The 27592-nt window shown below is 33.0% G+C and overlaps 1 protein-coding gene across 4 annotated transcripts in view; it reads right to left on the minus strand.

The window, feature by feature from the left end:
- GPHN (gephyrin) overlaps positions 1-27592 on the minus strand; it is a 393108-nt gene that overhangs the window by 104502 nt on the left and 261014 nt on the right. The gene's annotated exons all lie outside the window — the stretch shown is intronic.

Raw genomic sequence — 27592 nt, forward strand, 5'->3', positions numbered from 1 at the left:
CTCCTCTTCCCACTCCACAGCAGCTTGCCCCCATGGATATATACATAACAAATTAATTTCTATTGCTTAATACAATCTACTACTGTAATGAAACAACTTATGAAAGGAATGTTGCAACTTAGGGTGGGTTATGGTTATCCTTCCCTGAAAAAAATAATTGTTAATGTTTAAAGAAATAACAATAATAATAATTAAAAAAACCCACAAACATACACAAAAGAAACACACACACACACACCAAGAAAGTAAAACAGGGAAAAATAATTCCAGACATTGAATTTATTCTCTTTTGGCCCAGATTGTTTAATTAGTTTTTAATACATTAGAATGAGGAAGCTAATCAGGAAGATAATAATATAAGGTTCTTTATCTGAGAAATTTTATTAAAGAACAATTCTGGACCAAATGGGAAAGAAATTAATGACTAGCTAAAGAAACAATAAAAGGAGTAAGACACAAGAGTAAGGGAAATAAAAAAAAGAGAGAGGTTTGAGGAATTAACTCCAGACAATAGAAAAGAAAGTGTAGACCTAAAGGAAGGGACAATATATGCAGAATATTCTGCTATTTCTTACTGAAGATTTATACTAAGAGGTATAAACAGCAAGTTGGCAAATCATGGAATGAAAGTGTAACTACACAACCACAGTCTTAAAGGAGAAAATAAAAACTAACACGAATAGACAAATTAATAGATAAGCTTAACAAAGAGATAAACTGCGTTTAAAAAGAGAGTCTGAGAACACAAGAGAAAGCTAAAGGAGTGAGAGAAAATCTGGAAGAAGGAAAAGAAAGGGATAAATGTTGAAAGACAAAACAGAGTTCAAAGAAGTCAAATGGAAGTCAAGAAAGTCTTCAACAAGAGGTAGAAACAGAAGGAGCCCAAACCCATAGCGCAAAGCATTGTTTGCGAATGGAAAGCAGCTCCTTTAATCCGTAATAGTTACTCTTAAGTCGTAGCCTCTATTCCTCCAGAGTTCATCTTTAAGCCCTTCCAATCTAGAGTGGAGCTAGTGTATGGATAGAAACAAGAGATTTATAATGAACAGAGCAGTTTAGATGAGTAGTTCAAATTGTCTCATAAAATGTTGCAACAGATTTATATATTGTCTAAATGGAAATGATGAAAAACTAGCTGTCTACCAAAACAAAACAAAAAATAATAACAAAAAAATACCCTCTTCCTTTGGCGGCGAACAAATTTAAAAAATAATTTATGGTATGAATTTAATAAAGAAAACCAAGTGTTGTTCTGTGAGACCTCAGTTTAGAAATACATATTTTAAAGAGTTGTGAAATGAAAATTTGGATGATGGAAACAAATTCTCTGAATTTGAGCATTTTTCTAGGTTTGCAAGTTGCTAACTGTAGTATAACCAATGTTTTCTTATTTACTTTCATTCATTGGCCATTTGACCCAGACTTGGGGGAAATTATTTTTAAAATAAATGATTGATTACATGAACTTCTTTACTTTAGTGAACTGAATATATATTTTAAAAGCCGAGGAAAATGTTTTTAAAAATTCTAGATTTATTTATGCATGAACAGAATGTTGCTGTACCTTACATTGTTAAATCGTAATTTTTATAAAATCCCAGCATGAAGATTTTACCTAATAATGAAGGAGATTTACTTGAAAGAATAAAATTGAGAGACAAGTATTCTTGTTCTTACACTTATGTATTATGAGGAAGTTATCACAAGTCTATCTCAAGTTTTATATTGTTGTTTCTTTATCTTAACCTTTTTTTAATTCAATGAAAAAAGGAATGTCTGAAAACAAAATAAAACTGAAAATTTGGCCTAATATAACATTTATCAGGAATTTAAAACAAAATATATAATATCAGGTTATCTTTTACTTCATTCTATTGAATTTTTATTTTACTATCATTAATACCTGACTTCACAGTGTTGACAATTCTCCTTTCAACTGGATCAAAGCTATAATAACCTGTAGAAATTCTATTATATTAATGGAGGAAATAAGAAACAAGAGACTTACTGAAAATATTAGCATTGATTTACTAATCAAGACTGCTTTCAGTCATCAAATAATTCATTTTAGTTAATTGTGTTACATGTGTAATATAATTATTGCTGAAAATCACGTTGTCCTTTAAGATATCTTAATCCATGAAACAGGAAGTAAAAGAGGCTAGAGTACATATAATAAATGGTAAGGGAAAAAAGTGAAAATGCTCTAAACAAAGCTGAGAAAATTTTAACCATAATCTTTAGATACAGTTAGAGAAATGACTTACCTTATGCTTAGGTCATAACAAGAATAGCACAGTGTTTAAAGTCAGCTCTTCATTATGGGAGGTACAATTGAAAGCCAAAGGTTATAATAACATGAATTGCTACATAAAAATGAAGACTTTTACAGCCCAACATGAAAAGCTAACTCTAATGGGAGAACATTTCAACATGAAAAACAACTGAAGGTGTAAACATCAAAACATGAATCTCACACCAATAAGAAATGGCCCCATCTTTCAGGAACACAGAAGATTCAATCTGTGACCATAATTAGTGACACATAAGGGAAGGCACATTACTCTAACACTGACATATGCATGCATAATGTATCACCATCCATGGACAATCACCCCTCCCCACCCAAACTCCCATTCCATTGGTACAAACACAGCCCCTTAAGATACAGGGAAAGAATGTATTGCCAAGCTGTTATGAAGAAAGCAGGACACACATAAGCACAGCAGTGGTCATGTGGTTTGAGAGGTTTCCTTCCTTAAACCAGCCCATTACCATGCTATTTTTTAAAAAAAATTAGGAAAAGATCCCCTTTAATGCTGCAGTAGCTACGAGCCCCCAGCTTGAAGCTAGTGTGTGGAATTTTGATTACCGTTCCCTGCGATGTCAGGGGCTCTCTAGTGGAAGCCAGATATTTAACACCAGTTAGTGGGGTACAATTGCAAATAACAAACATCCTTGCCCTTCTGTATTTCACAGAAGTGAGGGTGAGAAATAAAAAATAAAATCCATATTAAGAATAGGTTTATAATAATATAAAGATGCATAAATATTAACATGGAGATTACATTTGATTGCAAGTTAACACTCAGGTTTCATAAAAATTGCCTATATTTTGCTGCTCATTAGGCTAAGTTGTTTTCTTTTTTTCTTGTAAAGAGTTGGACTGAATCCCTATACTATTCTCATATTGCAAAATTATGAGGACTGGTTAGGTGGAGTCAAAGTCAAGAATAAGATAAGTGATTGTTTTTGAAGGACATTAGGAAAATCCTCTATTTTAGTTGTTTTTTTTCCCTAGTCTTTTTTTAATGGTCAGCAGCCACATTTTAAATTAGAAATTAAATGAGTGTATTATATATTTTGTTTACTTCTATATTCTGAGTTCTATTCCAATGGTGTAAAAGGCTTACTTAAATTTTAATCTTTTCACATTTTAAAGCAAACAACAAAAAAGACTGCCTATTTATAATCTATTATTAAGTTTCCTATATACTTTTTTTATTACTAGTAAAATTTATTTTTACATGGATTGTCTCTGTCAAAAATAGGATCATATAGGTTCATTAGGAAAAAATTCAAGTTGACTGTCCTACTAGTAATGATAGTATTTAATCTACTTCAACATTTTATATGAGATGAATTTTGGTTCATAAGGTGGCATATAATTTAGTTATCAAATTTTTTTAAAGATTTATTTTATTTATGCTTATAGCACTGGGGTATAGGCCAGAGGTGTGGTGGGTGAAAGGATTCACCAGAGACAGTCGGGAGCAGAACAGGCAGATCTACTGAAATACACTGCTAAAGGGAGTAGCGGGCAGATCAGGAGAAGTGTGCTGTGCCATGTGGGTCAGCTCTCTGCAGGGGATGGAACTCATGCTGCAGTGGCTTTGGAGAGCTTCATAATGCAGTGCGTAAACCCACTGTGCCACCAGGGAGAGCCCCAGATTTTTAATTGTTCAAAAATCATCTATTTATATTATCATTTTCTTTCCCTCATCCTATTCTTAGCAGGTCAGAATATGTTGGTCTTCCCTCTAGATGTCTATTCTTTTAGGCATTGGGTCCTAGGACATAAGGCAAAGTCTGTACTAGCTTTTCTACAACTTTCCTTGTACTTTAAATAAGCCGAAATACCTTTCCCTGAAATAACCTTATTGCTTAATTTTGATCCAAATATTACTTATTTGTTAAGATCTAGCTTAAATACTAACAGCTGCAAAAAATATTCCCCAAGTTCCTCAATCACAAATAATTTCTTCTTTTCCTATACTCTTTCAACAGCTCTCCTGGGATATAATTTACTTATCACAAAATTCACTCATTTTGGTAAGTTGAATACAAATATAAAAATAAAAATGTAACTCCAAAATTGTAATAAATTTCTTGAAGAATGAAAAAAAAATTTGTTCATTTTATTATACTCATAACTTTTAGTAAATTTTTGTGGATTCTATCACTGGGATTTAGTTTTGGGCTTTCTGAAATTTTGTAAATCTCCTACTTGAATTTCTACTATAAAAGTTATAATTGGGCCCTCCCTGGTGGCGCAGCGGGGTAAAGCACAACACTGACAATCTAAAGCCGGTTCCGCATGAGTTCGATTCCCGCCTGCCCCAGAGGTGACCACATGGCGTGGCAGACCTCTCCTGACCCGCCCGCTGCTCCCCTCAGCAGTGAACTTCGTCGATCTGCCTGTTCTGTTCCCCACTCTGTCTCTGGTGAAGCCTCTCACCGCCCCTGAGCCTCTGGTCTGTACCCCAGTTCTGTATGCACAAATAAATAAATCTTTAAAAAAAAAAAAGTTATAATTATTCAAACTTCTTCTATAACAGTTAGCTTCTCTTATTCTAATTACTGATATGGATCTCCAAATATACTGCATATTCTTGAAAGAAAAGGGTCCAGTACATTATTATTGCACAGCATAAATATTTGCTAAATCTTTCTTTTGTAATAGTTTTTTCCAATTCTGCAGATTAATATTTTTTTAAGATTTATTTATTTATTTGTACATATAGAACTGGGGTACAGGCCAGAGGCTCAGGGGTGGCGAGAGGCTTCACCAGAGACAGAGTGGGGAGCAGAACAGGCAGATCGACAAAGCACACTGCTGAGGGGAGCAGCGGGCGGGTCAGGAGAGGTCTGCCACGAAAAGTAGGTCACGGGGCAGGTGGGGATCGAACTCATGAGGAAGTGGCTTTAGCTTCTCAGTGCTGTGCTTGAATCCGCTGCGCCACCAGGGAGGGCCAGATTAATATTTTTATAGTGTATGATCACAGTCATTCCTACACTATAGAAAGCTATTTTATTTACTTAAAAGTTCTTTTTAAAAAATCTTATTGGGTCCTGCTAATATTAAGAAATATGTCCCACTAAATGATATTAAGAATTTGGAAAACCCAGTACCTTAACATTTCTTAAGTTAATCAAATAGTGACATCTGGAGTCCAATAAATGTTATATAACTAGATATTAAAATAAGCTAAGCTGATTTTCTATAATATATGTTCTTTATTTTATGTTTTTTATCTTGTATGGTTAGGTCACTAGAATGACAAAGAAGATAGAAATTTTGTTCTTTAAAATTTTTTACCTTATTAATCTTATTTCAGAGTAATCCACCTTTGAAAAAATTAACTTCTTTGAATACTACTTACTCATAAAGCTTATAAGGGTAAAGAAAGATTATTTGTCTCCTTAGTCTATCTAGAAACAGGGTAAGAAGGGTTTACTAAACATTAAGCCTAAATTCCTAACCTCTGATTTTTAAATTCTATTTTTTTCCTTTTCTCACTAATAACAATGGAGAATCATTCCAGAAAAACTCTTCCATAGTTGCTTCATTAATTACTTGTTTGAATAAATTAGGACAGAAGTATTTGATTCATCTGTGATGAGTGACAACTCATCTGTGTTTAATTTGATTTACACCATAGCACATATTTCAAGACAGAAAAGTCAGGGTAATAAAGGTATTGTCCTTTAGAGTCCAATTGTATGGGTTCTGATATTGGCTTTTCTTTTTTCTATTTGTGTTACTTTGAGTATGACTCAACATCTTGGAGATTTAATTTCCTTAGCCATAAATTGGAGAAAATTAAGTAGGATAATATATATAAGAGTGAGTACTATTATAAGTGAAAAAGCATACAAATTTTAGTCATTATCCTTATATAGACTTTAAGTCATCTATATTTTATCTAAGAATAGGAGGAATAATGAAAATGATGAATCTTCTAATTCATGCCATGAGAGTGAAATTTTGCAGATTATAATTGACAATTTCTGAATTTAATCTTCAGAAAAAGGCTTGTGTTAAGGCTTGTACAGATTAATTTTGTGCTGTCTCTGATTTTAGTCAAGTAATCTCACTTCTATGGGACTTAGTTTCTCACCTCTGAAGTGAGGATGTTTCTAGGGTTTCAACTAAGGTTGACAGAGCTCAGTTCTTAAGAGAGAGCCTTTGTTGAAAAGTCCATTCACTAGGATGGAGGAAAAAACTTAGTTTTATATTCACCAACATAATTAATTTTTTATTTTCTTTCATTAAAGGTTTATGTAATAAAACACAGAATTAGTAGCAGAATGTATTGCTTTGAATTATTATGGGTATCTTAAAATATTGTTCATGTTCAAGATTAAACATAATAGTTCTAAGACTTTCTATTTTTTGTCATTTTGTTTTTAATACATCTTATAAAATATATGTATTTTGATAGTGATTTAAATTTAATTAGTTTTCCTTATAATCTTATGCATTTTATTAATTAAAAAATATTTTTCTCAAAAAAAAAAAGAAAGAAAAAGAAACAAGCCTGTAGGCTTTGCCAGATTCCCATATAGTTCTAAAGTAGAGAAAAAGGTTTAAAAACTTTGAACTAGATAAGTTTTTTTTTTTATATACAGGGTTTCATGGCAGTAAGTAAGCTTTTCCTCTATTAAACAACATATAAAGATTCTTTTGAGAAAATGAAATAAAATTTGTCATTGAATTAATCAACTTCTCCCTTAAAGGACCACAGAAGAAACAAAAAACGTACATATTTATCAGAAAGTCATAATGATTTCAATTTTAAAAATATATCTCTATCACTTACTCTTTTTCCATTTGGTTAGGATAATTAATTACATCAAATAATCAAATAAAAGTCACCATATCAAGTGAAAACGTTTTAACCAAAGGTTAATTTCCATACACACACATACAGATACACACATATTAATATATATCCCTAATTATTCTTTAAGAATTTGTCTTTGTAGGCACACACAGAATATTTACAAACAATAAAAATGTACAAATCCTTTCCAGAGAATTAGTTTTAAATGTTTTTGCAGTTATATGAATTATTATTCTCTTAAATTCTCCTGAGGTTTCTTTGTTCCTACATAAATATGAAGCATTTTCCCACTTATGTATTGACCTCTTCTAACAGAAGCTGGAACTCTGGCAATTACATACCTGGTGAATTATAATTCCATTGAAAATCACAAGTGTATTTATGCTGCTTCTTAGTCAACTTGGTGAGTTCCTTATTTGTTCTAAAAATATGCTATAATATATAGAACATATATAAGAATAGAACTGGCTATCATTTTACTCAAGGTAATATATATTAAAACTCTAATGGGGATATTCTTCAGACATTTCCTATATAAAGATTTAATTCTAAATTGAGCCACTTTCAATGACATCTAGAAAATCTGTAAAATCTAGGCTGATTTCTATTGCTACTAACATTATTTGTTTGCTATTTTAGTGTTGATTATTATACATTTGAGAAAAATGTACTAATTATATATATATACATACACATACATATCTAAACATATTTACTCATATATACAAATATTAATATGTATATTCCATCTCTAGCACATACCAAATATCATGATAACTGTGCTGTCACATCTGTAAAATATTTTACAAGAAAATATAAGCAAAAACATATAGTACAAAAAATATTGTAAGACTATATTACCATTCAAATGTAGGTTCAACATATGCCATAAAGTCAGAAAGAATACATTTTCAATTTTCTGTGATATAATGTATTTTTATGTAATGCCAAGTCTATGCAAAGGGAACTTAAATTTTCTCATAATTCTTTAATCATTAAAAATATTTTAAAAGATCTAAAGAAATAATAATAAACAATAATATCTGGTATCCAGTGTATGGGAACTTACTGCTATCTATTCTTATACTATATTATTTGAAATGTTTTGTTAAAAAAGAGGACTATAAAAAAAGAAAAAAGGGAACTAATTCACCAAAGGGTCTGTCACAGCTCCCAATATTTTAGACTTCCTAAAGTTAGAAATCTGGGATCATCTGGAGTCTTATGCAATCTGGATTTTAGAGCAAATATACTGTCATTGTTTTCAACTTACATATTTTTCATTATCTTTTCCACATTCATTAAGTTGAACTTTATTTATTGAATTGAGAATCCTTGTTAAACTATCCTTGTTAAACTGTTGTCCTAGATAGTTTTACCATTAATAGATTAACCCCCTCTACCCTTCTCAGGGTTGTTTCAGGTAGCTTTTTGGTGCCTGCTTCATTGCTCAGTTGTGTTAGGAGCACAATTAAGTCAGCTTTGCAGAAATATCCTCTAGAGTTTTCCAACTCTTAAGTATCCTGTATATTAGCTTTTCTTAAAAACATTTTCTATACAGGGAATTCTTCAATGATAACCCTTCTCTTTATGTTTATTTTTTATTTACTCTGCATTGTCAATAAAACTTTCCATTTTTTTCAATTCATCATTCTTACTATGTCTTTCTCCTAAATATTAGTATTAATTAAATGAGAGGGTTCAGTGGTATTTTTTCTCTTTGTTTTTGTATATTTTTCATTGAACATGAGAAAACAAGATGTCACTGAAAATGAAAGAAAAATATAAACTGCTATTGAAAATAATAGACATTTTATTAAAAGTTCTATAATTTAAAACTTTTACTACATCATAGAGTGATAAGTAAATTATTCGTTGAAATTAGTCTTATCCATTATTGACAGATTTATTTTAAGTCATCAACATATCTTTTCTCTACACACATACTTGCAATAAGATGATATTGGGGTATGACAGCTGTGAAGCTAACTAGCTTTAGAAAAACTATATAACCCTGGATTGTTAGTGCTTTGTTTCAGCTCAATTAAGCTAAAAAAGTCACATAAATTCTTTTGATATGTTATGTTTTCATGACCACTGTATGATTTAGAAATTTTACAGCTAGAAATGTTATACTAACTTTATTTATACTAGTTTTTTGCTAGATTATTTCTCATACTTAAATACCAAAGCAGCCATGTTCACCCCATTTGTCTCCTTTATAACACACTGAGATATACATACTCATTCTTAATAACTACTAAGGTTCATTCTCTTTTTCATTGGCCAATATGGGTTTGGTTATTGTTCATTGAAAAGAGAGAGGAAAACAAATAATGGTTAAAGAGGACAAGTAGTTTCTGTTAATACACAAATACACACAGAGACAAAAAGGCAAAAGAGTGAAGAGTAGGGACCTGTAGCAAGAAAGTAGGTGAATGTGAATGAGGTAAAGAATAAGTGAAACCAAAATTCCTACTATTTTCTTCACACTTTTTATGTCTGTCCTCAAGTCACATATCTAACTTTAAAAATAATATTTCAGTGGTGATCATAATGTAGATTAATGTAGATGTTGAACTATATGACTGTGCACCTGAAATTTATACTGCTATAACCATTACCTTAAAAGAAAAAACACACCAATATCATATTATATCATACCTGATTCTAAAATTATCTTTAGTCAATAGGCTGCAGTAAAAGAAGGCACAGTGTACAAAATTTAAAAAGGGATTTGTGTGTAAGAGATAAGTCACATCATAATTAATCAAATGATGACCAATTTTAAGAGGAGAATCAGAATTTCTCTTTGACGAGGGGCTGTTTAAAAGGAAACCAAAGTGAATTCAGACATAAAGCAATAACAGTACGGTTACATCTATGAGAATAAATGACTAATAAAGCAAAAGCTAAGTAGACACCTGTACCTGGTGAACATTTCAGCCTTAAAACAGATGTTCAGTTATATTTGGAAGTTATATTATTGCAAATGAAAGGATAGTTATATAGTGGTACTGAAAAAAGTGGTATTTATATGTCTAAGAACATTTTAAATACGCTATTGTCCCATGGACCTGAAATAGTGTGAATAGTAAGAGAGATCTTTACTATACAATGGCAGCTGAGATTGAATGAATTTCCCCAGATTATTTTGATTCATTCTTTGAAATTGTGAACTGTGCTAAATGGATCTAAAACAGATGGATTAGAGAGATAAGATATATACTTGTTGTGTATAAAGGGAAATGAATTAGGAGGTCATTTACAAGATTCTGAGCTTCTTATCATACAACAATTTTTAATTTCACTAGCCTACATGTCAAAGTTTGGAATAATTGATAGTTGTTTGGTTTAATTACTGTTTACATTAATTTCTTTGAAAAATATCTTGATGAAAATTAAATAAGACTTAATAATCCATGTTAAGGAAATGATAGGAACCTGTAAATTAAATGATCAGTTTCAGGATCTTCATTTTCCATCATTTCCAGATGAAACTGTAGTGTGAAAGGAAAAAAGGAAGATGCTTTCCTTTTGATAAAAATTTATTTTCTAATAAATAAAAATACATGCATGAAAGACATTAATGTTTAATGAAACTAGGATAATTTTGGTTCCAATCACTTGATTATTAAACCATTGTTCCTACTAAGTGTTTCAAATATTGAAGGTATTTTTAAGGTTTATAGAAAATAACTTCATATATATATGAAGACATTATATCGTGTTTTAAACTAAATGACTAGGCTGTGGAATTGTGTGGTGAGACAATTAAAATCATTTTTTAAAATAATGTAGTACTTTACTTTTACATCATTTTGTTTATTTTTTTTCATCTCAGTTGCAATCCCCTTGGGCTTCCCACCACCAAATCACCCATGTGCCATCACCACAGTCAAGTGCATTTCCCTCCCCCCACTGTTTCTGATCCCATTCCCCACTCCACTCGCATAAAATGTCTCTGGTATATGGCTGTTCATCATTATCATTATTTTCTTGTCTGTTCCATTATATTCCTGCTTGAGAGAAACCATCCGGTATTTTTCCTTTTCTTTCTGGCTTATTTCACTAAGCATGACCTTTTCCAGCTCCATCCATGTTATTGCAAAAGGCATGTGGGTTTGAGAAAAATGTATACTCAGATTTTTTGGGGTGTAGTATTCTATAAATGTCTGTTAGACCCATGTTATACAGGTCCTTGTTCAGAGCTTTAGTGTCTTTGCTTTTTTTTTGTCTTGTTGATCTGCCCATTGTTGAGAGTGGTGTATGAAGTCTCCTACTGTGTATGTATTTTCTCTGATATACGTTTTCATAGATGACAGTAATTTCCTGATATATTTTGGTACATATATATTGATGATTGTTATGTCTTCTTGTTGTATTGTCCCCTTAATCAGAATGTAGTGGCCGTCTGTATCTCTTTTAACCTTTTTTAGTTTGAAGTCTATTTTATCTGATATAAGTATAGCTGTTCCTGCCTTCTTTTTTGGCCCATTTGCTTGTAGGATTGTTTTCCATCCTTTTATGTTTAATCTGTTTTTATCTTTTGCAGTTAGATATGTTGGGTTCTGTGTCTTAATCCATCCTGCAACTCTGTGTCTTTTTATTGATGAGTTTAAGCCATTTGCATTTAGAGATAATACTGATATACTGGCACCTACATTTGCTGTTTTGGTCCTTTTGTATTTTTATTCCTTGTTTTGAGCTGTTCTTGATTATTCTTCTGTTAGATTTGGTTTGAGGGCTTCTTGTAGTATTTTTTTGGAGTGGGGGTTTAGTCATGACAAAATTGTGGAGTTTCTGTTGTCTGAAAATATCCTTATTCTTTTTTTATAGAGGAAGGAGAGCTTCGCAGGATAGAGTATTCTTGGTTGGCATTTAATGCTTTGGAGTTTGTTGAGTATGTCCCTCCACTCTCTTCTTCAGAGAAATCTGATGTCAGCCTAATTGATTTCCCTTTATAGGTTATTTGTTTCTTCCCTCTTGTCATTCTCATTATCTTTTCCTTGTTTTGTATTCTTGGTAGTTTTACTATGATGTGTCTTGCTATATTTCTCCTGTTGTCATGGTAGTTTGGTGTTATTCTTGCTTCTTGGATATCTAATTTTATCTCCTTCATATTAGGGAAATTCTCTTCTATTATCTCTGTGAATATGTTCTCGATTTCTTGGCCTTTCTCTTCAACTTCTGGGATACCTATAACGCTGATGTTTCCTTTCCTAATGGTGTTAGATAGCTCTTGAATTGTTTCTTGCTTCCTTTGCCTTTTTCTTTCTCTTTTTCTGTTTTAATTCTCTTTATTTCTGTGTCTTTGAGGTTGCTGATTCATTCTTCCATTTCATCTGTTCTGTTTTCATTACTTTTCCCAGCATTATTTATCTCCTCTAGTGGCCTTTTCATCTCCTGCATTTCTTCTATTTCTTTTTTTATGTCTTATTTTCTTTCTTCAGTTTGCTGATTGCCTGTCTCATATTGTTTTTTTCTTTTTCATTTCTTTCATTCATTTCCTTGATTGCATTCTTAACATCTTGATGGCTTGCCTCATATAATTTTTTCCCTTCTCATCTTCTTTTTGTTTATCATGATGATTCTGAATTCTCTATCTGGTAGGATGAACAGTTCTTCTATTTCTTTAGTGGCTTCTGGTGACTGATCTTTTTGTGGTGAATTTTCCCCCTGTGGCCTTGCTTGAATATTTGTTTGTCTTCTTTTCCCTGTTGTGTATTTTCTGATACTTGCTACTCGCTGAGACATGGTGTTGCTATTATCGACCCGCATTCTTTCTGGATGTTCTTTCTGGGATGGCAGAATACCCTTCAGTTGTGGAGGGTATTCTGAGCCTTGTTTTGTTTCAATATATCCTGTTTTTCCAGCCCCCACTGTGTGGAATTATGTCTGTCATCTCTGCCAGTGACAATCAGGGATCTCTTGTGGTGTTCAGCTTCTTCTGGTGACACGTTGAGTTCTTGTATCTGGAAGGTGCCTGTTGATCTTTGTAGCCTTCTGATGTCCTGGGTTCCCTCTATGCTTGTATGCAGCCATGGGGGTTGGGGCGCATTAGAAGTGTTGTTGGTGGGCCTGTGGTTGAGCCAGTCACTGGTTTTGCCTATTTTCTGAGCACTGTGAGCCTTGCAAGGCAGTGCTTTACTGGCTCACAAGTCTTCCAGTCACTGCTGTCCAGTAACACCTTGAGTCCTAATTCTGCACACCTCCCAGTTGTGCAGGCTGCCAGACCTCCCTCAAGGCCTCCAGGACTCTTTGTGCCCACTCAAAGCAGTCTCTCTCTGAGCAGTCTTTTCCTACCACTTGGAGGAGCATTGATTGGGCCTCTTTTTGATTTAGTCTAACTGTTTTTTTTTTTTTTCCCTTTTATCTCATTAGTCTTAGTGACTAATGCTGGGAACAAGCCTCCAGGCCTATGCTTTGGGGGTGGGTGAAAGGGTTGCAAGCCTTGCAGCTGCCCCGTCACCAGATCTCCCTCCCCACCTCCTAGGCTCTATGTGCTCACTTGCACAGTCTTTTCCCACAGCTTGGATTCCACTCATACAGCTGAATGAGCAGGAAGCCTCATCTGGCACTATAGAGCCTGGGTGCTCCCCAGATCCCCAGATCTGAGCTGCAGGGTTCCACTTATCCTGTCTGAGGCACTTCCTAGCAGGGCACCTGGGTACTCCTGGATAGGAGCTCCCCTATCAGAACTCCCCAATTGCAGATTCTACTTCAGTTATTGTTCTTCTAGTGAGTCCAGGTTGTTCTCATTTCAGTTGAAACTCGTAACATGTAAGTCGATAGTCCATTTTTAGTCATATATTCCTATGCAAGCTTGGATGTAGTGATTTCAGCACCTTTACTCTGCCAACATCTTACACGCTCAATTAAAATAATTTTTTTTAAAGATTTATTTATTTATTCGTACAGAAACTGGGGTACAGGCCAGAGATGCGGAGGGTGAGAGGATTCACCAGACAGAGTGAGGAGCAGAACAGGCAGATCAACCAAGTACACTGCTAAGGGGAGCAGCGGGCGGGTCAGGAGAGGTCTGCCGCACCATGTGGATCTCCTCCTGGGCAGGCGGGTATCGAACTCATGCGGAAGTGGCTTAAGCTTCTTAGTGCAGTGCTTTAACCCGCTGCGCCACCAGGGAGGGCCCAAAATAATTTTTAACTAGACCTAACCTACATCAGATTTTGAGTCAAATATTTACTCATATAATCTCTTCAGGTCTCAATGGCACCAGTTTTGTTTTTTTCTTTCCTAGTTTTCTACTCATGTGCATTGTTTGAAAGAAAGATGGATAACTTTATAACTGAGATGTACCAAGTATTGGATTGCAGAAGACCAATTTGCTCAGTTTTCACTTTTATTCCTGGAGAATTCTGTCAAGTGATGTACCGAAGCCCATAATTAATTATTACAGCTTCAATATTAAATTAGAAGGCTAAATTGCTATTTGAATTTTCTTTCAGTGCCAGTACACACAGCAGTCTTCTCAAGGACCCATGCATTAGTTCATGCCATGCTTCACAACAAGAATATATAAACATGACAGTCCAAACAGTATTAGATTTAACTGCTGTGTATTGGGATAGTAGCCAGAGGCCATGGAGGGGAAAAAGAAAAGCAGCAAGCTAGATTTTTATGTCTCTGGGCACTACTGAGTACAAAATGGAGTACAAAACGGCATGGATGAAAACTCAAAAATAGTCTTCTTAACCTAAAGTAGATTTAGAAATGGGACAAGGAAAGTTGCTAGTATAACTAAAAACAAATGAATCTGAGTTCCATTTGAGGTTTCATGGAATATGAATCCAAAAATATCATTAACATCTAAGTTAACTTTTGTTCTGTACGTTGCTGCTTATGCTCTGAAACTTTTACTATGGAAAGTCAGAAAAAGTGACTTATTCTTTAAATATTGAAGCAGCAAAGGGAATGAGAAACCTGGGCTCATTTCTTTTCTTTTTTCTTTCATTTATTTTCTTCCCTTAATTGGAAAAATTTTGAGTACCAAACACTCACTTGCCCCTCCTCTGTCAATTGCAAGGGACAGATGAAATATTAGTTTTTCTATGTAAAATACACATCCAGACCCATTTTTATTTTTTTACAAAATAATACTATTTTATAGACTACTGTTTTACTATATATGTTTCATATAATTTTTCAGTTCAAAAGTTACATGGAAATTAAGCCAAAAGTACTTTAACAGGTAAATTAAAAAATGGTGTGAGCACATATATTTCAAAGGCTCTATGTGGTTTCAACTGTCATTCAGTGTATTGACATACATCTCATACCTTACTAAAACACTAAAATTGAGCATTGGTTCCCAAAATATTTAAGCTGAAAAGAGCAAACCAATATGCAAACATATAAAACTCTATCATTATATACATATAATTGTACAAGTTGAACTTTTCTTCAGGTATAGAAAGGGCATTATTACATTGTTTCTCCATATTTATTTTCAGCTGTTGGTGATGACAAAGTGTCATGTGGAAAAGGCTTCAATATTTCCCTGAAATTCTAAATTGTTATTTTTGTTGAGAATTACAATAAAAACTATCTTAGGGAGATACTGCCAAAAGATAAAAGGATAGATACTATTTAAAAATCTCTTGAATAACAGGCACAGTACACATTGATTAAGAATATAAAATTTCCAGATTAAAACACTTTGAAGAATAGCTGCAATTGTAAAATAAGGTAGTAAGCATTATTAGGTAATTCAAGTAGTTAAAACACATAAGAAAGACAATCAGTATGATTAAAATGGATCCCATAGGACTAAAAACATGTCCTTGATGCCAACTGAGTGGGCTTCAAAAGAACTATCAAGTTTCTTATCATAAATTCACTTCCTGTGCACATGCTCTTTTTTCTGACCTGTGTTTACTGTGGTCTTCTCTCTTCAGCGTCTCCTATACTACCTAAATGCATTAAGTAACATAGCAGAGCAGAGGAGAGAATATAAAGGACAAAAATGTGCATTCTCTTTCAATAAACATTGTTAACAAAGAGTACTATCATGTAACATGCTTTGCATTTATCTATCCTTTCCATCTCTGTATATAGAGAAATGTGGTTTAAAGAATTATTACAACACTTTTAAAAGTTATATAAGGCCCCAAGAACTTAAATCTATTCTGGGAAAATATGCCTTAAGCAAGTTCTTTTGGGACTTAATAATAATTTAGTGAATTTTAAAATCACTTTTCCACACTATTTTGTGAACACAGTCCCTAAGAATGATTTGCCTATAGATTTTTTATGCTAATACTGAATAGCTTTAAATTTTTAGAGTCCAAGGCACTTCTCTAGTAGTATTTTCAAACTCACAGCCTGAGTACATAGATGCTTTAAAAAAGCAGAAAGAATTCCAATTTGTAAAATCCTTAATGAGGCCTTCTACCTAGTTTTTGCTACAGTCTCCATAAACCTATAGAATATGACTAACACGGAGATGACAATATCTTTTCTGTGATGTAGATACTCAAGAGGTATTTGATGATTTATCATAGCCTCTGGTAGTATGAGCCAAGGTGAACACATAAACAACAGTTAAAAATAATGCAATCATATCAGTCTTTACACTCACTCAGGATACAAATTCACTGTAGGCTTTCAAGTTCAAAGTATGTTTTTTATCTGATAATCAAGATTCAATTCCTTTAAAATTGTGCCATAAACTCTTCAATAGGATTACAAATCCTATTTTATACACTTATGATGAATTAGCTTTCTCATGAAAGCCTTGTAGTAGAAGTCAGCATTTTGAAATCAGTCATTTACTTATTTTACTTTGTTAAACTGACTTGATGATACTAAAGACAAGAAAGCAATGGATAAGGAAGAAAAATCAACATTCACAAAGAATAAGCAGCGAAAGTACCCCACATAAAGTTCTTGAAATAACATTGTACTATATAAAGCTTACTAAAATTTAACCATAGAGGCATGAATGCCTAATTTATAAATTCATCAACAAACACTGATAAACAATATTGTAAAAGTCTTTTCCCAAATTGCTAGATTTTCCTTTCCCCTTTCTTTCCAATACTATGAGTATTCCAAGGAAGATGTCCCATTTGAATTGCTGGAGGAAGAACACAGGATGTAAGATTTTACTGACATTCAGAATTTGTCAGATAAAAATGCTTTGGAGTAGGCTGAATTCTGTTGGAAGTTAAAATGGATTTTCCCAAGAAGAGTGTTACCAATAGAATAAAGATTCCAACATTTATTCGTGTATGTCTATTTGACCCTCAATTCAGTTGAATCATATTGCTGTTTCAGTTTATTGAGGATTATATAAATTTGTGAGTACTAACCTAGATCTCTAGCAACCATTAAAATAGTTTTTATGGGAAACTTCTCTGTCCACTCATGACTTTGAGTGGATATATAGTACATGACATATGATGGAATTCAAGGACCTTTAGTTTTAGAAAACACAATCATAAAATATGATATCTTGATAAATTATATTGAGTTGAAGAATTTTGAGAAAATGGCAGAAGCAGGAAGCTCTCTGAACATCCTTCACTCTTCTCCCTTATAACCGACCATAAGATTCTCCTGTGAGAAGTGCCCTCTCTACCCTAAGGGCCATCCTTATTGCTAAGATGTGGGGGATGTTGAAAAGAATCGGAATGAATAGCACTTGATATGTATCTCCGAGATTACTATCCTTTAGATCATACTCTTTGCCTTACTGTGTTTTTCAGGACTATCTTCTCTTCATTAGAACTATCATTAAAACACTCAGTTTTAACTATATTTATTTGGCTTCATTTGCTTATGATGAGTCCCACATCACATAAAATTTCCATTAATAAATTTGTATACTTCTTTCCTGCTAATCTTTGGACCTTTGTTTGGTATTAATGAGTAAGTATTTATACTAACTGCACCAAGCAGCACTGAACAATTAATATACTTATTACCTGAAAGATGGTATCAGTCCCATTTTATAGGGCTATGGAGCACAGAAAAGTTAACTTGCCTAAGTTTACAAAAGCTAGTAAAGAGGAGGGCTGGGTTACAATACAGAGCAGACATTAAAATTTAGCTCAAACTCAGACTTTTGAATACTACACTTAATTGATCTTCAGAAAGTTACTGTAATACTGTGAGAAAATCAGTAAAATATTAACTATAAAACATGAATATTTTAAGAATATGGTGAGTTTAACTTCTAGATTCTTTCAGAAAAAGAATTTCTTAAAATATTCCTCTCAAAAACGTGCTTCACATTCTCAAATCTTAAATTCACATGTTAAGTACAAGACCAAAGATTTTTGTATATAAAGAAAAAAATAAGGAGAATTTCTAAAGAAGAAATTTTAAGTATGATTCCAAAGAATAGCTTCAAGAAGTAATAAACTACATAAAAGTAAAGAAATTACTGTTCTCAATAGTAATAGAAAATTAACCCCTGGTACACCATACATCCATTGCATGTTGTAAACTATCTTCACAGGACTTTGAAAAACAAACTACACAGGTCACACAAACTACTTTTTGTTCTGTAGTCTAGATGAGCAAACTTGGTTGAGAAAGGAAGTATTTTTGAAAGGTGAGAAAAGGTAAGTAGAGAAAAATGATAATTCTATTTGGTGAAATGAGGCTATATATTTTACCCAGACAGATGTTTGTGTGAACAACAAAATTTGTATTAGTGATAGTCAAAAACATACTTCATCTATAAAAATACACCAGGATTGATAGTGAACAAAACCTGTCTGTAAATCTAAGGGTATGAACCCCACTAGGATATCATCATGAGCTGCTCAGTATATATTAAACCTCTGTTAATTTACAGGGAGCTGTTCAAGAATTCATTGGCAATACCTCCCATGTATAAGAGAAAATTGGATTAATTAAGAAACAGTGATGGATATGATGTGGTAACATACATGTGAAGTATGATCCTTTACATCAGGATTGGTTGTAAACCAATGTAATATCAACAACAAAAAAGTTCACATACGAACTTAACCATGAGGAGCATGCATAAATTAAAAAAAAAAGAAAAAAAGAAGAAAGAGAGACAGGGACAAAATGCTGGCATACAGTTCAAAGGACACATGAAGGGAAAGGAATGAGAGGTATCAGCCTAGTGAGGAGTAAAATTCTTTTTAATGTCAATTCTCTATAGTGTATGCAGAACAACAACAAAAAATAGCCACTGAAACATTACTTGGTGATCCTTTTTTGACTTAATTTGCATACCAATGCTACATTTGTGTTCTGCTGAAAGACAAAGATTATGTAATGGGAAGTCCACATACAACTTATCATTCAATAACACTCCATTCTGAATTTAATTTCATTGAATGATAATTAAGGAACATTTCCTATTGACTCAACAATAAATCTCAGCTTTCAATATATTTTTGCTTGTATATCAATTCTGATCACGATATAAATTCCCAAGAGCATGATTTTTCATAGACTCTTACTTCCCAATATCTTTTAAACAGGATGTTGAGGAGACTAACTGGGTCACAGAAAACAAAGCTGTATTGCTCTAGATAATGTTCAGGTTTCAACAGAAAGTTTACTCTACAGTTTGAGATATTCTTTCTTCTGTCAAAAAGAAGGTTAAGGGGAAAATCAGAGTTGTAGACATTGAAATAATGGTTTGATATTGTTTGAGACCACACTCAGGAAAAATTGGGCCAGCTATCCCTGTTATTTATTTCTTAAAATGGAATGTCAGAGTATACTGTAGGAACAGACAGGCAGCATAGAATTAAAATATTTTAGGACAGTGACCTAAATTAATGTGTTTCAGGGAATCAGCAAACTATACACAAATATTAAGACAATTTAACATATATATATATGTGTATACATATATACATATACACATACACACACATACATATATACACACATTTTATATATACACACATATTATATATATATACACACACATACATTATATATACATATATATGTGTATTTACACACAAACACATACACACACATATATAAATGAGGTACTAATGAGATATCATTCATTCAATTATTCACTAAACCTAAACTTAGTGAAAACTTAATGTTTGTCCAAAACTAATCTAGCTGTGAATTACAGGTTTTTAAAAGGTAGCCTCTATTTGTTGGGACTTCACAATACAATAAACACACTTAAACAAACATATAATTACAACACATCATGGCAAGTCCTTAATAGATGTTAGCACAGGTAATTATGGGGATATATATCAGGCACTTAACTCAGAGTTGGGTTTGAGGTAAGATACACAGGAAACACTTCCTGGAACTGGGATATATGACCAGCTTTAAGTGACCATTATAATCTTGTCAGGTGAAGAAAAGGTGGGGAAACCAGTGTAATTCACAGATGGGATGGGTCCTGGCAACTGGGAAGTGACAAGTATGTCGAAACTAATTTTAACAATATTTGGAAGTGGTAAAAGGTAGGGGCCAATTTCTAATGGTTGAGGAGAGTCACTGGAAAAAAAACACTTAAATATGATATACACAATAGAATACTATTCAGCAATCAAAAAAGATAAACTCATGCCATTTGCAGCAACATCGGTGGAACTGGAAGGGATTATGCTCAGTGAAATAAGCCAGAAGGAAAAAGAAAAATGTTTTGGTTTCACTTATAGAAGAAAATAGTGGAACCAAATAAGGGATCAGGAAAAAAAAAACAAGTTAAAACCCAAAATTAACAGGCAACTATAAATCTGAGACATTCTACAAGGCAGAGGAAGGAAGAGAAATCAAAATAGGAGAGGGAAGAGCACAAGGGACCATGGAGAGATAGATGATGCATGAGTGAATTTTATGGGACTACACCTGAGAAGGGAAAGCAAAAGTGAACAATGATGTAAAACATATATAAATTAAAAAATTAGATATGGGAATGACATGATTGCATTAACATTTTAACAAGTTCATTTTGGTGAAGAACCTGAAGATGGATTAGATCTATTTTTGGAATAAATGATGAGGGCAGAGGAATTAATCTAGTAATCCAAATGAGAAAGTCAACTATATCTTTGAAAGTAGTTCTGGAGAGGAGGATATAGTTTTCAGAGATACAAAAAAAGTAGTTTCTGTAGGATTTTAGGTTCTGATTGGTCATGAGGAATATAGGATAACTTTCTGATTTCCAGTTTGGATAGTGTTGTTTATTAAATAGTGGACTGAGGAACAAATTTGGGAATTGAATTATATGAAAAGTCCTTATAACTCTGGAAAGAGAAGTAGAGTTGATGCTGACATAGTTTAGTATGTAGTGGTCAAGATGTATTATATGTGAAGCTTCTTGAGTAATCTCTGATTAAAATATTACATAAATAGTAGGAATAATAATGATGATGGGTGGTGATGACTATAATTATAATAACTGTTGATTATGAGATCATCCTAGAAGTATATAGTATATATTACTGTCCAATAAAACTCTATTATGGTAAAAATGTTCTATATCAACACTTTATGGTGGCTACTAGCTATATGTGACTATAGGGCACTTGAAATATGGCTGTTCCAAGTGAGAAAATGAATTTCAAAATTTAATGAATTTTAATTTTTAAAAATGACATGTAGCTATTGCCCACCGTGTATCGGACAGTAGACACTGTGTATTGGACAGTGGAGATACACAGTAAGAAATAAAATGGAGACTGGGAATTAATTAAGTTGACTACCAACATATAAGGAACAGTAGGAATAAAGTCAAGGAGACAGAATAAAAGCCATAGTGTGATAATGTGCATAAGCACAATTGAAATTCCCTTGATAGGATGGATGGTAAGACTGAAAAGAAGTTGGTAGAGAAGGCTTTCTGAATTAAGATTAATTGGAGTTATTAGGTAAGGACAATATTTTAGGGAGAAAGAATATGACCAACAAGAAAGAAGAAACATATTGTGATAAGAAGGTTTACATTAATTGGAAAGGTAGATAGATTAAAGAAAAAAAAAAAAAGGTAAATTGTCCTTGTTTGCTAGGGATTAAGATTTCTATGATAAAAAAATTTTGTTTGAAAACTGGCAGTCACAGGATGTGGTGGTTTTAGTACTAAAATCAGGCAAACTGGTTGCTAGAAAATAGTAGTAGATCAAAGTATGAAGGACTGTGAAAGAGATGTAGAATGGCTTTTATTCAACATAAGAACTCAGCCATAGCAAGCTACTATAGCTATTTTTGATTAGATAACAGAAGGGAATTTAAGCAATGCTAAGGAATTTTAGTCTAACATGAAGGAAAAAAGGTCTATACAAACAGGATTCAATTTAGCTACTGTCCTAACAATTTATGTCTGAGATGATTAGGGAATAAATATCCAAGTTATAGATTTTTTTAAAAAATGCTATATCCCTAGTATTTTATGAGATTTTATATAAATTATCAATTCTCTGTAAGATTAGATGTGGAAACGTAATTACAAGTTATAAAAGTTGATTCAAGGTTTGCTTAAGTACTCACTCATTATTTTCCAAACATTTTTTCAGTGCTTTCAATATGACATGCCAAATTCATTACTTAGCTTATTAGAGCTAGATTTGGAAAAAAAAAAATCTAGCTTACAAAGCTAGGTCATTGTATTTTAGAAGAATTAAAAGGAGATAATTTGAAGACAAAATAATGAAACTGAAAATTTATTGATATACTGTCAAAGATGAAAATAGGAGTAAAATATAACTAGATTTCTGTACTGAAAAACTTTAAGAAAATAACCTGAAGAAATTTTAAGAAAATGAGATTTTTAGAAAGTAGATTTGTAGATACTAAGTTTGAGATCATAAAAGACATTCAAATATCATTTGGAAATAAAAGAATGTCAGTGAGCTATAGTACTGTAGTGTATACTACAAAGCTATTATTTGTCTGGACTCTATCCGTTATCTAACTAATATTTTTTCATTTCAAAATTCCCTATAGCATTGGAAAAGTGATAACATCATGATGATAAAACTAATCTGTATTTGTCTAAAGTCAGATTTCCATATAAACATTTTAGACTCTTCATCATTTCTATTTATATGATGGATTTATTATTTCTTTTTTAAAATTTCTCAAATACACAGTTCATATCTGAGTTTTAAGACACTTCCCTCAAAAATTTCCTAAATTTGTTATTCATGTATTCATAATTCATCCTAAACCTTAAAATTTTCATTAATAAACTTTTGTATTTCACATAGCAGAATATACATGACAATATGTAATGTTAATCAGAAGTTCACTAGTATAAACTGTGATGATGCATATAGAAATTCTTTATGACTATTAAAAAATGTATACTTTAGTAGAGAGAAGTCTCATTTTTTCCAGAAATTATGAACCTATTCTTTTAAATTCTTTTTCAAGAAAATATTGATTTGATAGATTTATCAAATATTTCTGCCAAAGTCCTGTGCTTTCTCATTATCTTTTATGATTGGTTATTTATTTGTATGTCAGAGAAAGATATGTACTTAATGTTCTTATTTTGACTCAAACAACTTGTATACTCTAATTCATTTAAGAAAATTAAAAAATGAGATAGGAATCAAGAAACTGGTAGCAGCAGCTGCATTTTCAAAGACACTATCTTCATATTCTCAATTATTATATAGAATCAGCATGGAAGTAATATGCATCAGTAAGAGCTAGGTAAAGAGTGGAACATCACAGGTAACAATAGTGAAATAAATAATAAATCAATTATTGTGAACTTTTATAAAGTAGAAAAATTTAGGTGATTTCTTACAATGCAAAATATTACTATTTTTTAAGATTTTATTTACATACAGAACTGGGTACAGGCCAGAGGTGCAGGGGTGGTGAGAAGATTCACCAGAGACATAGTGGGGAGCAGAACAGGCAGATCTACTGAAGTATACTGCTGAGGGGAGCACCAGGCAAGTCAAGAGAGGTCTGCCTCACCATGTAGGTCACCTCTGGGGCAGGTGGGAGAGGTCCCCAGGGCGGGGATCGAACTCATGCTGAAGTGGTTTCAGCTTCTTAGTGCTATGCCTTAACCTGCTGCGCCACCAGGGAGGGCCCTATTTGATTTTATTATAGTTTCTTTTAGTTTAAACAGTTTGTGGTTCTGTTTGTATTTAAAATCTGGGATGTAAGCCAGAGATGTGGGGGGTGAGAGGATTCACCAGAAAGAGGGGAGAACAGAAACACACTGCTGAGGGGAGTGTGGGGGAGGCAGGAAAGGTCTGCTGGGTCATGTGGGCCAGCTTCCTGTAGGGCTGGGGATTGAACTGATGCTTGCAGTGACTGGTGATAACTTGATAGTGTTGTACCCAACCCCTGAGCCACCAGGGAGGCCCCCTAAAGAAAACAGTTTTAAAGTCTAGTTTTCTCCCCCTTTTAAATCTTTACTATCATTCCAAGAATATGTCAACCTACTATCTATAAATCAAATGAAACTTGTATTTGCACAAGCTCCAGACCTTCCAAACTTATGGTGTGAATTTTTTTCTTAGAATTGATGTTTTGATAGTGTTGTAGGAGTTCAAAGGACAGTTGCATATTACAACTTAAAAATGCCACCTTTATTCTTTAGGTAGCTATATAAGTTTTTAAGCATAAAATAAAAATATGATGAAGTTTCAATTTTTGTCCACTCAATATGAGGATCATTTAGGTTCCAAATTTCAAACTATCTAAATCAACCTTGCCACTGAGAAATCTAAAACATTTCAGGTAATGTCTTAAGGAGTGTTCAATTTGGACTTTAAAAATATAATAAAGTTAATGATTTTGTTTTGTTTTGTTTGGTTGTTTAGACACTGTTACTACTGATTAAAGAATTACATCTGGAGTATATTCCAGCTTTTCAAATCACCAGAAAGACTAGTATTTCTATCAGGAGATTATACTTCTTCTGGCTTTGGTTTTAACTAAGGGAATTCTAAAACAATTTTTTCAAAGAATTAAAAAAGTGAACACTGCATAGTTTATAAACTGAGACACTGATCTCATTACATTCATAATATGCATTTCATAATGCATATTCATAATATGCATCATACACATTTCAAATGTGAAGCTTATTCTCAAAGGTCAAGGAACTAACAGATTATAATTATGTAAATGAAGATTGTAAGTGTCAACACATTTATTAAAGGACAGAAAAAGAAGAAAAATAAAGTATAGGAGTGATTTCATTCTAATTTTTCTAGTATTTCCTTGAATTATAGACACATTTACATTCTCATAAGAAACAAATGCGAACTATATAATCAACCTTGAACCATTAGGGGAAGTACCACTTTCCCTGTCCCCATTTATATGCAACCATGTTAAACTAGCTACTAGGATCTAGGGGCAGTGCTAAATGGCAAGGTGAAGTCATCTAACATGGAAGGAAGGAGAGTTTTGTGGGTGCTAACATGGAAGGAAGGAGGGTTTTGTGGGTGCTTGCTTTATTGATTTGTACCTAGGGTCTTGGGGAAATTGAAAGGAGACAATATGGAGGAGAGATGTACAGAAGCATTTGAAAGAGACAAGTAGGTTGTGAAGAGACATTTGAGAAGGCTTCCTTGGTAAAGAAAATGACACCCATTATCTTACACTTTTATTTTGGCCTTATGTCCCCGACTTGCCTGACCCCTTCATGCTGTTTCTCCCCAGAAGGTGCCTTAGACTTGTGCTAAGTTTTCCTGCCTCAGCTGCCCTGCTTCAAAACAACCCTGTTTGCGTAGGCATTTGCTCAAAAAGGATAGGCAGAATTGGGGTTTTTTAGGAACCTATTATTAGGACTATCCTCTCTTCTCTTTCTTCTCTATGCACATTAATTCTATTAAGATTTTTCATTATAAGAGTCTGTTTCTTTTGTCTTTATGTAATGGATGGCCCAATACCTTTCAGAGCTTACAGCTACTAAGTGTGGATTCCTAGATGCCCCTTGGTCATGCACAAAGATCCAAGTACACACACACACACACGCACACACACACATATATACACACACACACTTAAAAATATAAGGCTATTGTATGCCATTCAGAGAACTGATGATCTTTAATAACTCCTGAAAACAAGGAATTTAAGGAAAAAAATAAATTTTCTGCCATTCACTTGCCAGATTCATTAACTGGGCAAAATATCTAACCTCTTTGAGCCTCAATTTATTCAGCTATAAAATGATGATAAAAATATTTTTCCTAACAGAACTGCAGTGAAGATCAAACATAAAGCTTATTGCAAATTAAAGAAGGGTTGTATTTACAAAGGGATCATTGAGTAATGCTTACTGAGCTGTATCAGGTAGGTAAAGTTACACATTATTTTATTCTTGTAAAATTTCATGGACAGATCGATTTTTTGACAAGATTGTACCCCTTAAGTTTGTGGATCATTATCATCATTATCATTCTATGAATGCCACAAAAGACAGTGACATAAAATTGGTTCAGTCAATGTGCTATATTAGAGTTGGTGAATTTATTCTTCAGAAGTAGAGGTAAATGAAGATGATGTAAGTATGAGGGAAAGAAAAGGAGCCATGGAAAGCTTGGCTACCTTCATAATGATGCTATAAAATAATGGACTTTAACACAAATCCATTAACAGGCTTCTACATGAAAAAATAAAACATGAGGACATTCCTTGAAATTCTAATTATTAAGTGTAACAGTTCAAAAATCTGTGAAACATTTACCAATTTAAGATAAGAAAAAAAATTATGGAAGGTATTTGTCTGAATGGTTACTGTGAATATTAGATACCCTAAACAGCTCTTCATTATTTTGGTATTTATACCATCATAAATTTAACATAACCACAATCTATGGAGTCCACAGAGATGTGACATATAGAATATAGAAATCCTACCACAAATGACAAAGAGAAACATACTTCATGACAAATAAATAAAGCTCATGAGTCACAATGAAAGAAACAAACTCAGATAAAGGTAGAGCTCATTTAAGAGCTGGATGCTGTGGAGCAAATGCCACAGCATACACAATCCCATCCTCCCCCAAAGCCAGTTCCACATTCCAACCTCAGAGCCCTCTTGTACACATGCTGTCACAGAGAAAGTAATACCCTGATAGATGCTGTAGGCTGTGATTGGAGATGATGCCAATGGCAGACTTCTTATACACTCTCATGGGAAATGGAGAATTGCCTGGATGAAGTGGCAGAAAGAAATGGGTTATATATTTTTACACTGGGAAGCATAATACTGAGGAATTAAGAAAAGACCTATGAGAAATGTGGTGATGAGATGATATCAATTTTCCCTTCAAAAGTTTTTGCTGATATCATAAGTAATTCATTTGCCTTTCATTACTTTGCTTCTCTCTACAAATTTATATTTCAAAAAGAAATTCATTCTCCACAAATTCAGTATCAAAAGTGGCCATAATATCTTTAACTTGCAAAAGAATAAAAGAAAACTTTAAACATTCACCTTGTGAGGCTTTAGGGTTTATTCATGCTATTCAAGTCTATTTCTTACATTCTGA

The sequence above is a fragment of the Condylura cristata genome, unplaced genomic scaffold (genome assembly GCF_000260355.1).
Source record: "Condylura cristata isolate star-nosed mole 26May11 unplaced genomic scaffold, ConCri1.0 scaffold00013, whole genome shotgun sequence".
Lineage (NCBI taxonomy): Eukaryota > Metazoa > Chordata > Mammalia > Eulipotyphla > Talpidae > Condylura > Condylura cristata.